This window comes from Gossypium hirsutum, chromosome D13 (assembly GCF_007990345.1).
Source record: "Gossypium hirsutum isolate 1008001.06 chromosome D13, Gossypium_hirsutum_v2.1, whole genome shotgun sequence".
NCBI classification, from domain to species: Eukaryota; Viridiplantae; Streptophyta; class Magnoliopsida; order Malvales; family Malvaceae; genus Gossypium; species Gossypium hirsutum.
The window spans coordinates 20495443-20510212 of record NC_053449.1 but is presented as its reverse complement, the minus strand read 5'-3'; the positions used below and the strand labels follow the sequence as shown (position 1 = coordinate 20510212).

General features: G+C 34.6%; 2 pseudogenes; both read left to right on the top strand.

Moving 5' to 3' along the window:
- The first annotated feature begins 6965 nt into the window (after positions 1-6965).
- Positions 6966-8273, top strand: LOC107919043 (uncharacterized; annotated as a pseudogene).
- A 1053-nt stretch (positions 8274-9326) lies between these two features.
- LOC121224941 (uncharacterized) lies at positions 9327-10188 on the top strand (annotated as a pseudogene).
- The last annotated feature ends 4582 nt before the right edge of the window (positions 10189-14770 follow it).

Here is a 14770-nt window from a genome sequence, read left to right as displayed (position 1 = left end):
ATATATACAAAGCTTCTCCAAAATCTCTATTTATAAGCATAAGAAGTATTGTTAAGTATGACTCTTATTTCAGTCAAATTTGAGAAATAATCTTCTAGTTAAACTTTGTTTATTTGTTTAAATCAAACTCTGATTAGTCAAGATTATTATTTTTTTATTTGACCTATGAATTTAGCCTATAAATAGGCTCTTTTACAACTTTAGAAAATACACCCATTAGAGATTAGAATTCATAACACTTTTGGATAATTTTTGTGTTTACATTTTGAGGGTTCTTTATTTTTTGGGTTTCGGGATTTAGCTTTTATCTCTATCTTTGTACTCTTTGTTCTTTTGCCATTATAGTAAAATTGTCTTTGCCCGTGATTTTTTATCCTCTTTGGAGGGTTTTTTTCACGTAAAATTTGTGTGTTAAATTTTTTAATTTCTTTCACTATTTTTACTTGTTCGTTGCTTAATCGGGTCGATCACCAACAAGTGGTATCAGAGCTAGTTTAATTTTTCATAGATCAGCCTGTTCAAAGATGGTAGCAATAAGGTTTGAAATTGAGATGTTCGATGGTGTCACGAATTTTAATCTATGACAAGTTCGGATGATGATAATTCTAGTTCAAACCGGCCTGAAAAAGGTTGTTACGGGGAAAAAGCTTGAAAATCTAAATCAAACAGAATGGGAAGAGCTCTAAAAGGCCTTGTCTGCAATCTAGTTGTGCCTCGCGAATACGATGTTACAAGAGGTATTGATGAAGAAAACTCATCTGCCTTGTGAAAAAGGTTAGAAACTCTTTATGCGACTGAGTCTTTGGCTAACCGTTTAGTGTTGAAACAACGTCTATTTACGTTTTGCATGAACGAAGATGAGCTTCTTAGAGGTCATGTCAGTCAATTCATTACTCTTTTAAATGGTTTAAAGAACCTTGAGGTTTAGATTGATGATGAAGATCAGACTATGTTATTATTGTGCTATTTACCCCCTTCAAACAAGTCTTTCAGGGAGACCTTGATTCATGGCAGAGACAAACTCAACAATGAATTTGGTTCAGATAGCAAGACAGATAGAAAAGCTTCCGTTTTGGTAGCTTCAAAGAAGCGAGACAAAAGGTGTTGCTATTGTAAAAAGTTAGGTCATGTCAAAGAAGATTATTATAATCTGCAAAATAAAAGAGCTATTGAGAGTAACGAGGAATATGTAGTTGGTGCTAATTTAGCCGATGAAAGCGATGATGATTTCTTAATAGTGTCAACGAGTGATAACTCCAAACTTACGTCCGAGTGGATCCCAGATTCGGGATGTTCTTTCCACATGTGTCCCAATAGAGAATGATTCTCTACATACAGTTTGGTTGAAGGTGGAGTTGTGCGCACAGGAAACGATTCATCCAGTAAGGTAATTGGTATTTGTACTGTTAAAATTAGGATACACGATAGGACGATTAGGCTACTCTCAGATGTCAGGTATGTACCTGATTTACGAAAGAATCTCATCTCTTTGAGTATTTTAGACCTGAAAGGATGCAGAATCAAAATTGAGTCGAGCAATATTAAAGTATCTCGTGGAGCTCTCATGTAACACCCCTATCCCGTGACCGTCGCCGGAATAGGTAAGGGGCATTACCGGGCTTGTAACTCATGTCAGAACCGTAAAATTTTGAACTTTTTCTTGAAATAAAGCTCATTCATTTAGATAAGTACTAAGCACGGCCAGGGATAAAATTTAAACTTCTCTAAGTAAACATTCAAAAGATGCCATTTTCGCATGGCTTATATACATTAACCAAAATATTCTTCCGCCACTGGTCTATTTTATACATGCCATAAGATAATCCAAAACATAGCAGTACCAAACAGTGGATAGTGATAGTGTGACTAGTTGTTGACGATCCCCGAGCCTGTAGCTTCGCAATGAGATCTATAAAACAGAGGAAACAGAGTAAACGGAGTAAGCATTACAATGCTTAGTAAGTTTTAAGCAGTGTCAACAGATAACAATCAAATTATAACATAGTTGTTCGTATTTTTATTTCACTCTTCCTTCAGGCATACCATCCCTTTATCGAATATGCACATCTCATCATATACAATAGGCAGATAAACTTTCACATAAAAGTGAGCTCATGTGACATAGATATATCGTATGATTTCACATAACCTCTTACACTGATCCGATGTCACATAATCATAGGAATAGTCTCATAGATTGCTCTCGTATGCATCACATAACTACCTTATGATTTAGTGCAAATCAAGCTCACATATAAACTTGGAGTACATACCTGTTTAACCTTTCGCATTGAATATATTTATAAGCAATTCTTATTACGAAGTCTTACCCGGACAAAATCCCCACACGTAGTCATCGGGTCTTTAGAGCTCGGATATAGTACGAGCACGAAGCTTACGGACATTAATCAGTGATAATATTCTCGCATAAAGCCTGCGGGGTTTTAACCCGGATATAGTACTGACACAAATGCCCTTCGGGACTTATCACATTTATACACTTTCACATCCATCACGTTGGCCACTCGGCCCTGTCACATATATACACTTTCACATTCATCACATCGGCCATTAGGCCTTATCACATATATACACTTTCACATTCATCACATCGGCCATTAGGCCTTATCACATATATATACACTTTCACATTCATCACATCGGCCATTAGGCCTTATCACATATATATACACTTTCACATTCATCACATCGGCCATTAGGCCTTATCACATATATACACTTTCACATTCATCACATCGGCCATTAGGCCTTATCACATATATATACACTTTCACATTCATCACATCGGCCATTAGGCCTTATCACATATATATACACTTTCACATTCATCACATCGGCCATTAGGCCTTATCACATATATATACACTTTCACATTCATCACATCGGCCATTAGGCCTTATCACATATATATACACTTTCACATTCATCACATCGGCTATTAGGCCTTATCACATATATACACGTTCACATTCATCACATCAGCCATTACGCCATACTATCATTTCATATTCGAATACTCATAAACTTACAATATCACGATTTAGAATTCAAGTATGGGTTTAATCAATAGCTTATGAGCAACTAAAACAAGTTTATCAAGGTTCACAACATAATCTCAAATTCAGCACAAGCTGTTTTTCCTGAGCAATAGTCACTAAATTATTTATAACTGGAGCTACAAAACTCTAAATCACTTTCCGTTAATTTTTCCTGAATATAGACTCGTATATATTCCATCCATAAAATTTCAAGAATTTTAGGTTTGGCCAATCAATACCAGATTTTTCTTAAAGTTTCCCCTGTTTCACTGTTTGACTAATCTGACCACTCTTCACTACGAATCAAATTTCTCATTTTACAGAATTCAAAATATGTTGTATTTGATTTCATTTGAAACTAGACTCATTAAGGAGTCTAAGCATATAAATTTTATCTTATAACCATTTTTTTACAATTTATATTGATTTTCTAAAAACAGAACAGGGGATTTCGGAGTCATTCTGACACCGTCTCACACAACTTTAAATATCTCATTATCGGAAATTCCTTTGCTTACACGGTTTCTTTTATAAGAAACTAGACTCATTAAGCTTTAATTACATATTTTATTCAGCCTTTAACTCAACTCCCATAATTTATGGTAATTTTTCCAAAACGCTACTGCTGCTGTCCCTTGCAGATTTATACAATTTACTCTGTAAAGTTCTCATTCACATATTTAAAACATAATATCATATATGCCGTTTTCCATATCATTCTTCATTATAACTAAACTTATATGCTAGAAACTTACCTTAAAAGTTGTCGACGACTATAATTCTACGGCTATTCGCTTAGTTTTGTCGTCCCTTTTTCTGACTTTTGTCCTTGATGCTCTTGAGCTAATGATTAACAAATTTACAAATTAAAAAAATTCTACCATGACGATTATAGCCGAATAACATAGACTAAGAAATTAATGTACATATAAAACGTATACATATATAATTAGCTCAACCTTCAATAATTCAATTTGCTAATTAAAACATAGAAATTTATAACCAATTCAAAATTCCTTAACAATGGCCGAATATCAAAAGGGCTATCAAAGGACATCATCAACTAACTAACAAGCATCAATTGTAATTCAAAACTTAGGTTCACATTTGGCCCAAGCAAACTTCATTTCAATTATGCCACTCTTAAACTTATCCATAATACCCTAAGTTCATTTAGTAGCTAGGCAACAATTATACAAAAACAACAAGCATTTAACAACAATGTACTTAACCAATTCCTTAAGCATACATTCGGCAATATACATATATATTAATGACTAAAACACTTAGGCCAATTCTAAATCATCCACAAATCTTCATGCTTACATGCCATAACCGTATGGTTCTTATCACACTTGGACCACAAAATGCATAAATTTCACAAATTCTAATTAATATCATAGGCTCAATTTCGGCTAACACTCATTTAAATACTTACAATTTAGCACTAATTTAGCATTTCAACATAGCCGATTGTCATTAATCAATTTAGCCACAAACATTTAATTTTACCAAGCTCAACTCATCTATAATCAACCCTCAATACCCTAAAGCATCAAAAACGACATCAAAGAAATACAAACATCCATGACCGAATGTCATCTTCATAACTTTACAAAAGCATTTGCCATGAGCTAGCTTCTATACTTGATGGCCACTCCAAATATACAAAGATTTTCAATGATAGAGCATTAACATACCTTAATCCACTTAAAGGTGACCAATGCCTTAACTTCAATTTCTTCTTTTCTTTCTTTAGGTACGGCAATGGAGGAAGAAAAAGATGAACCAACTTTGTTTTTATCACCCATTTCTTTTAATATAAGTTCATATTTCATATTATTTATTCATTTAACATTTAATTTATTAATATAAAAGGCATATATTTTGTATCCCATGCTCCTTATTTTATCATACTTCCCATGAAACACTAACTTAACATGTTTATGACATGTTCTTGCCCATCACACTTGGTCTACCATACTTGTCATGGCCGGCCACTACTAATTAGGGGGGAAATTGACATGCAAGTCCCCCCTTTTTATTTCACGCACTAATAGATCTTTATGCTTTGACCTATCACATTTCAAAATTTTCTCACATAAGTCCTATTTGATAAAATTCACTTACTATTAACAAAATTCAAATATGAAATTTCACACATGCATATGTACATATAATGAGCATCAACTATGACGGTTAATTATCTTTATGACTCGGTTTAGTGGTCCCGAAACCACTTTCCGACTAGGGTCACTTTAGGGGTGTCACATCTCATTTTGTTAAAAGGTAAAAAACCGACGGTCTTTATATTCTGAAAGGTTTTACAGTGACCGATGAAATCGAACGTCCTTCGCCCGTTACGGAGTTGAAGTCAACTCGTTTGGAGCGGAGGCAACTTGGTCATAGGAGGGAAAAATGTATGACTGTTTCATTGAAGAGAGGTTCTTTTTTGGATGTAGGTTTTGAAAAGTTAGGGCACTATGTTCGTGAAAAGTAGACCTGGGTTAGTTTTGATTTAACAGTGTATAAGTCGAAGGTTAGAAGTTTTCCAGTTTCTAAGCACATATTTGACTCAGTTAATTCCTACATAGTTCAAGATAGGCCCGTGGCGGGCTTTAGCAAAGATGGCATTGTGAAAATATGAGTCAAGGTGGAGATTTGTTAAATATGACTCCTATTTCAGTCAAATTTGAGAAATAATCTTCTAGTTAAACTCTGTTTATTTGTTTAAATCAAACTCTGATTAGTCAAGATTATTTTATTATTAATTGACCTATGAATTTGGCCTATAAATAGACTCTTTTACAACCTTAGAAAATATACCCATTAGAGATTAGAACTCATAACACTTTTGGAGAATTTTTGTATTTACGTTTTGAGGGTTCTTTGTTTTTCGGGTTTTGGGGTTTAGCTTTTATCTCCAGCTTTGTACTCTTTGTTCTTTTGCCATTATAGTGAAATTATATTTGCCTGTGGTTTTTTATCCTCTTTGGAGGGATTTTTCCACGTTAAATTTGTGTGTTCAATTTCTCAATTTCTTCCGTTATTTTTACTTGTTTGTTGCTTAATCGGGTCGATCACTAACAAGTATAAATGAAGTAGAAATCTACTTCTAATAACTATTAATATTCAAAGTACATCAAAACTTATCCTGATCTTGATGGATATCCACTTAATAAGATATTCATAACAAATTAAATCTTTTTAATAGAGTGACTACTTTTAATCATAACCCCAAACTTTTAAATTGGAGAGAAAACACATTTAAACATGATCAAACCTATATTTTATTTGTTGTTGCAATAATGAGAGTACTCAATCTCATTTGTTTAACATTTATTTTAAATATAACTTTTGAAAAATAAAAATTAAGTTAATATTTTCTATTGTATTAAGTATAATTTGAATATTTGATATGAGTTATCAAATATATTAAAAAAATTTCAGTTTTAATTTTTTTTTCAAATACATTAAAAGTTTTATCCATCGCAGCTTAAATCTATAAAAAAAATATCAAACTTAATAAAAAAAACCCTATTTTGGAAACGTTCTGGCAAGAACTTGAATAAAAAATATTTTATTTTAATGATGACATGTCTAATCCTGATTGATTATTAATATTTTGTTTTTCATACTTACACGCTTTTGAATTTGTGTTATACATGAATAAAATTAACATAGTACGTTCCTTAACTTCCACGAAATGTTAAAGGCACTTAAGCTACTAATATACGTCAGTTGCTCCGACCAGTTGTTGGTCAAAGCGAATCTTCAAACTTCAAACTATTCAAATGTCAACACTGCTTTGTTGAATTGAAAATGTCACATCTCTTGTACATTATAAATTCCCAATCCATCAAACAGATTGCCTAGCAGCAGATCAACAAGTCCCCGCAAATACAAACAGTAATCTTTGAGAGATGTATGTAACCAGGCCTCTTTCTATGTATAAACAGTTCCCTTCATCACTTTCGTTACCACCTCCCGAGGGTCCCGACTCCGGCATACTGGTAATCCTCGACGAAGAAGCCGAGCCAACTTGTCGTTTCGGATTGTGCAAAAGCCACGAGTTAGATGACTTGCCTTTCCCTCAAAACAAGAAGATCGAGCTTCAATATACAACCGGAACTTCAGGCGAAAATCGACACGTTCATTGTAACGACGTCTCCTTCATTCCCGTTCTCGGTCAGCCATTGTCCTCCAATCGCTACTACGCTTTACAACCTCGAGGAAGCCATAAAGGGTATGTGTATCATCACAAATTCAACTCAATTTTGTTCGTATACATAGATTGATTCCTGATGGATTCTTTGTTTTGGGGGCGCAGTGAAGCATTCACAAATTCATAAGAGGAAGATGCAGTCACTTGCTGTTTCTGCCGGTGTTTTCCCGACATTGAACCACCGCCTGCCGATGAACATGATATATATCAACAATTTGAGATCCGCCCAACGAACTGGGGTGGTCGCTTTGTTGCCAAATCCGTAGCCCCAGATGGGGTACCTCCAGGATTCTTAGGAAGAAAAGGTTGGCGGGCGTTCACCTCAACTCCTCGTTGTTTCACCTTGGGTGAAGCACCAGGGCTCGACAGTGCCCTCCGAGCTCGGCTCCCACACTTCGATTTCCCCTTGTCCTGCAAGAATTCTGAACCTGTTGTTGTCGGGAAATGGTACTGCCCTTTCATTTTCATCAAAGATGGAAGACCAAAAGATCAAATGACTAGATCAATGTATTACGAAATGACACTTGAGCAAAGATGGGAACAACTTTTTGCCTACAACAATGACTATAACGAAGACAATGTAGTTGTTGTTGACACGACGGTTGAAAAAGAAGTGGTTAAAGTTAACGGGACAACGGAGATTTCGGTAGACGATCAGGAAACGGTCGACAGAGTGATGTGGTTCCGCAAAGGAGGTTTGGGTATTGGGCTAAGTTTGTCCATTGTTGAGAGAATGAAGTGGGAAGAAGAAAGGTTTGGGTGGAGTGGTGGGAAAGAAAGGCAAGAAAGGGTTAAAAGGGTGGAGAAAAATGGTGAGTGGAATCGATTTGGGTGGTATGTGTTGGTGGAGAGGTTTGCATTGAGAAGAATGGATGGGAGTTTAGCATTGACATATGATTTCAAGCATACTCAATTTGTTAGAAACAAATGGGAATGATTATTTATGTTATCCTTTTGCAAAGGGTGAATTTTTATAGAAGATTCTTTTACTATTCTTTTGTATTTAGTTCTATTTTTGTTTTGAGAAGTATAATTTTAGTCTTCATGCTAATAATGTTTTTTTTTTAAATTTCATCAAATAATTTGTCTTATTATTAAACATGCAATGAACAAATAGGTACTTTTTTTTTTGTGGAAAGATAAATATGGATTCATTAATTCTGGATAGCATCATGCTTACAATATTTGCAAGGCCACGGGAGGAGGGGGGGAGCAAACGCCCAATCAGCTGGGCAAGAACATAACCTAGTTCTTTTTGCAACCCAGTCAGCCACCTTGTTACAAGCTCTAGAAGTGAAACAAAAAGAAAAAATTAGGGACTCAACAACACTAAAAATATCCATCTCCACAGTTTTGCTCCTCCAGAAGTTGCATCCCGATTTAATAGAAAAAAAGAATCAGATTTTAAAGAAGCCCCAAACCATTGATGTTTAGCAATGATAGAAGCATCGAGTCGAACACCAAGGGCTTCCGCCACACGAGATGATGAAGCATATACTCTAGCATTTTCGCTATCCAAAACTTCCCCTAGGTTGTTTCTTGCGAGCACAGCAATACCAGCTATATTACTGCCTTCATTCCATGACGCATCACAGTTAATCTTCACCGTATTACCATTCGGTCTGATCCACCTTGAGGCAGGAATGATTGTTGGAGGGTTATTATTCAATTTCGTTCCCATTACCGTTGAATACCATACGCCATTTGCCTTTTATTTTGTTTTGGCTAAGTTAAATTTCTGTTGTTTTTCATATAAAAATTCATTATAATCATTGAAAAACATGCCATTTGACTTTTAATCATCCTTTTAAATGAAAAAGTGTTGCTCTCATCAGTTGGTCAAAAAGAATGTTTCAAAGTCCAGACTCTTATCTAAATGCCAAAGCATACATTTTAATTAGTTGAATTCAACGTATCATCTCTCTTATAAATAATCATCATCAAGAATGAGATCACATATATTCAGATTCCATAAAAAGATATCGAATAGCAAATAAAACAAAGTTTATATCAGTGCCGCAAACCCACAGTTACCTCGAAAGATGTATGTAACAAGGCCTTTTTCTATGTATTAACGGTCTCCTTCATCACTTTCGTTGCCACCTCCCTAGGGACCCAACTCCGGCATACTGGTAATCCTTGACGAAGAAGCCGAGCCAACTTGTTGTTTCGAATTATGCAAAAGCCACCAGCTAGACAGCTCGCCTTTCCCTCAAAACAAGAAGATCGAGCTTCAATATGGAAACGATGCAGGCCGATATGTCGCTTTCATTCCCGTTCTCGGTCAGCCATTGTCCTCCAATCGGTACTACGCTTTGAAAGCTCAAGGACGTCATAAAGGGTATGTGTACAAATTTGACTATTTGTGGCGTTTATCCAAATGTCACAGAAGATATATTTTTGTTATTTAACGATATAGGTGACGAAAACTAATAACTTATATGCATGTAACTTTAGCCACGACATTGATTGTCAAAAGTGACAATAGTGATAGAAGCGTTTCTATTTATTTTTTGTGATATAATTTATTTCCTTTTTTTGTTTGGGTTTTTGATTTGATGTGCAGTCAAACATTTAGAAATTCATTAGAGGGAGATGTTGTCACTTGTTGTTTCCGCCAGTGTTTTCCCGACATTGAACCACAGCTAGCTGATCACCATGACATATATCAACAATTTGAGATATGCCCAAAGAAGCGGGGTGGTTTCTTTGTTGCCAAATTAATGGCCCCAGATGGGGTACCTTCAAAATTCTTAAGAAGAAATGGTTGACAAGCATTGATCTCAGCTCCTCGTAGTTCCACCTTAGATGAAGCATTAGGGCTTGACAATGCCCTCTGAGCCCGGCTCCTACAATTTGATTTCCCCTTGTCTTGCAAGATTTATGAATCTGTTATTGTTGGAAAATGGTACTGCCCTTTCATTTTCATCAAAGATGGTAGACCAAAAGATCAATGTATTACGAAATGACACTTGAGCAAAGATGGGAACAAGTTTTTACCTATAACAATAACTATAACGAGACAATGTAGTTATGGTTGACATGATGGTTGAAAGAGAAGTGATTAGACTTAATGGGAAAACAGAGGCAATTTCGGTAGATGATTAGGAAACGCTCAATAGAGTGATGTGGTTCCGCAAGGGAGGAGGGGAAGGAATAATGAGTGTTTGGCTAAATTTGGACATTGTTGAGAGAATGAAGTGGGAAGAAGAAAGGTTTAGGTGGAGTGGTGGGAAGGAAAGGCAAAAAAGGGGTTAAAAGGGTTGAGAAAAAGAAAACAAATGGTGAGTGGAATCGATTTGGGTGGTATGTGTTGTAACATCCTAAAATAGGGCCTAAAAGTTTAGGCTTGGCGAGGTACGGTCGATAGTTTGGGTCGAGGATTAAAATTAGGAGTAGGCAAAGGGCAATTATACTAAAATTCGGAAGTTAACTTATTTTCCTCTTTATAACACCACTCATGCACGTGACTCTTTCCTACTTCTACTGCGATTAGGGGATCCTAAGAACATCAAAACACCTAGTGTCTATAAATTAAGCTCTTTTCATTGAAAATTCAATATTCTTTTGAACGACAAAACTCTCTCAAATTCCTTCATCAAGTATCTCGTTGTCATATTCTTATGAAAGCAAGAACCCAAAACTTAGCTCTTAGGATTTAAGGTAAGATTCTGTTTCTCTATTCTGTTGATGTTTAGAAATAATTAAGAAAAAGTTCACAACAAAGGAAACTAGGTTCGCCAAAAGACTAGCATGTGTGAACCTAGGTTCCCTTTGTTTATGTATGAGTTTTAATGTGTTTTGTCTGTTAGTGACTTGTGTATGTTTGTGAAAATTGTGAACTTGGCAGAACAATCCAGAAGTAAAGACAAGGAAAAACGAATCTTGTTTAAAGCTTTTAGCAAATTGGTGAGTGTTCAGGGATCGCCACATGTATATGCGAACCATAGTGTTAATCAAGAGCTTAGGGTTTTATCCTAAGTTATGAGAGTAAGTCTTCTCTATATTCATATTTTTTGAATGTGATTATATATGTGTTTTTTTATGAATAGTGATATGCGAACGCATTACGAACAGTGTTTTGTGAGCTTCTTATGACCCGCGAGCTTTATGTTTAAGTAAATATTTTAACACTATAATATTTTGAAACAATTGGATATAATGGCATGCCATTGGATTATAAGTACTCACCTTTGTGTTTTGTGTTTTGGGCGAGAAGCTCTAGGATAGGTTAGGGGGAATAAGGGAATGTCAAGTTGAGCCCTATTCAATGGGATATATTGGTGTGTTTGGAGAGTGTTAGCTTTATGCTTTACTTGTGAGACATGTTAAGACTCTTCGAGTCAAAGTGAGGAGTTATAAGGAGATCCGCTTATCCAATAGAAAAGAACGTTTGAATAAGATTGTGTTTTCTGATATATAATGTTTTACTGTTGTAAGATAACTAACAGTGAGTAATTGCGAACCAGGCTTCACGTGAATATGGCAAACCCAGTTCACAGAGTAATAACCTTGTTAAAATTTTTGTTTACCTTGTGTTTTGTGCCTGCTACGTGGTTTTTCTTTCCTCTATATTCACTGAGTTCGCAAGAGCTCCTACACTCCTTTCTAAACATTGTAGATAGTTAGACCACACAATAGGTAGCGATGAAGCGAGTGATCCAAGAGAAGCATAAAAACACAAAAAATGTGGTACAAACGAACTCTGGACTAATAGGCAATGTGGGACTCCGCTTGGGCTTAGTGATTTCTTTATATCTGTAGATTTTGCCGATTGCTCTAAGTCTTAGTTTTTGTTTTATATTTTCATTTAATATCTCTTGCGAACCGATGAAACTGTATATGTGCACCTGAATTTTTAAGTATATGAATATAGTTCAAAGCTTTGCTTAATGTTTTCTTAATTCCCAAGTACATGCTTAAGTATTTAATCTTTAACAGAGTGTTTGCCATAAAAAAACATGTAATAAATCAAACTGATTAACTTATATTGAGTTCGCCAAAGTCACTACGAAGTGATAAGGTTATCGAACTATGCAAAGTGCGGAACCTAACAATTGGTGAACTGGTACTTACGAACCATTAATAATTATGATACATGAAATTAGGATAAACCCTACGAGGTGTGTTCGTAGAATCTAAACACATAGGGGTCATTCGCGAAGACATAACCTTTTGAAGGAAACTTACCCCGTGAAAGACTTAGAATGTGTGAGCTAAGCAAGGGTGCGAACCCCAATGTCAGATAGTTGAACTACTGTGTTCCGCGGGGTATATTGTTTTGCAAAACTTTGGGTTCGCATGTTCTTAATTCCTTTCATCAAATGATTATGTCTTCAGGGAAACAGTAGTTAAGTTCTTGCAAATGATGTAGGTTCGCATGTTACTGCTCTATGTACCATGAAGCAAGATATGTGAGTTCGCAGGCTTGTGATTTCTTAAATCTAAACATGTTTTATGTTTTAACTTATGGTGTGTTGGGGAATAGGTTGGGTTTAAATGAAAAGTCATTTACGTGGTTAATTTGGCGTTCCATTGCTCAGGTTCGATGACTAGATTGGGAATGGGGTGTTACATTTAGTGGTATTAGAGTCAGGTTGGTTAATTTGTTAGGTTCGCAAGGTTTGTAAATTATTCAAAGAAACAAACATGATTGTTTGCTGGTGGGGTATGATTTGGAAAAATGCATTGCCTTAGTTCAGCTGTTTCTTTTGCAGGACTAGTGGTTGTGCTAACAGATACACTTGGCAAGCTGTGCTTATAGGTGTGGTGTACAAGTTATGCTCGCAGATGTGTTTTGGTGAACTAAGTTCGTAAATGTGTTTGTCAAGCTTAGGATGCATAATTGAACATGCTTATTTTTATTGCTCAAACCTGTGTCTTATGTACATTTAAAGTTAGTAAAATACCTCGTAGGAAAGTAAATGAGAACGCGAACAGTGTTAACAGAGCTGTGGACCTTCTAGAGGGTGACAGGACTTCAACGTCACCTGTGCAACCTCACAAGGAAAATTTTCTGGATGAGAGTGTCGAACCATTAGTACAAACCATGATTGGGGCTTTCCAACGTGTCACTAGTACCAATACTGCTCCAATGAATCGAGGATTGCCATTAGAGTGTCTGCGAGCTCTAGGTGTAACAACCCAATTTTCAGTAGTGTCAGAACAGTGATTTGAGATCACTAAATTCGATGAAAAAGTTAGAAAATTTTATTAATTAACAATGATCAGTTAAGCGTGATTTTAGAAATATTTTTGAATTAGTGAATTATCGAGTCTCCGTTTTGGTAAAACAGACTTGTAAAATAATTATTTAAATTATTTATAGAATTAGTTATATAACCAATTGGATTTTAGTTAAGTGAATTTAGTTAAATTAAAGTTAATTGAGTATTAGGACTAAATTGAATTAAGTGTGAAAGTTAATTATAAAATAGAAAAAGGTGAAAGGACTAAAATAATAATTAAATCGTAAAAAGTGACAAGTGTGTGGTAATTATAAATACATGTGTAATAAATATATGTATACATTTGTAATTAATATATGTACATACTTATTAATTAAGTAAAAGATATTTATATATTATATTATTATTAATTAAATAAAAGAAATAAAAGATAGAAAAAGAATAGAGAAGCATAGAACATTTCGAAACAAAGTAGGAAAAGGGGAAAAAAGAAAAGAAAAAGGAAAAATAGGATTTTTGAGCTTCAAGCTTAAATTGGTAAGTCAATTTAGTCCATTTTCTCTTAATTTTGATGTTTTTGGAATCCTAGAACAAAATACTACTTTATTTAAGTTGAAATTTTGAAAGTTAGTAAATTTTTAGATGTTGTTCATGTTGAATTAATTGATGAATTAGGGGTTAAATTGATTGAATTTCAAGTTAGAAGTTAGTAAAGGGTTGCTTTGTAAAATAAAACATAAGTTTTGAATTAATAGGGACTAAATTGAGAGAATTTAAAAATTAGAGATTTATGGTGAAATTAGAGAATTAAATTAGTTTAAAGTGGGAATGGAATGAAAATATGAAATTAGTTTTGAGAATAAAAGTTAGTCTCGATTCAGGGACTAAATTGGAATTTAGGCAAATATTGAGTAAAAATTAAAATATTTAATGTGAGATTGAATGGTGTTGTATTGATGATTTTTCATTGTTTTAATTTCGTAGCTAGCGTTGTACCAGAATTCTTAACTAAAAAGGGGAAAAATATAGTTGATGAGGAATAGCTCGGAATTCCTAGTTTGTATTTCTATAATTCGAATCTAATTATTAATTGTTGTATTTTGATTAAATGTTATGGTAAGTGATTGAGGTGAGAATTATTGTGTTTTACAATTGAAATGGATTATTTTGGTATGTGATGAAATTATATTGGTTGAATTAAATTGGAATATATATTATGAATATATATGTGTAAATGTGAAATTGTGCAAATATGATAATTGAATTATTTTTTATATGTATAAAATTCAGTTTTAATG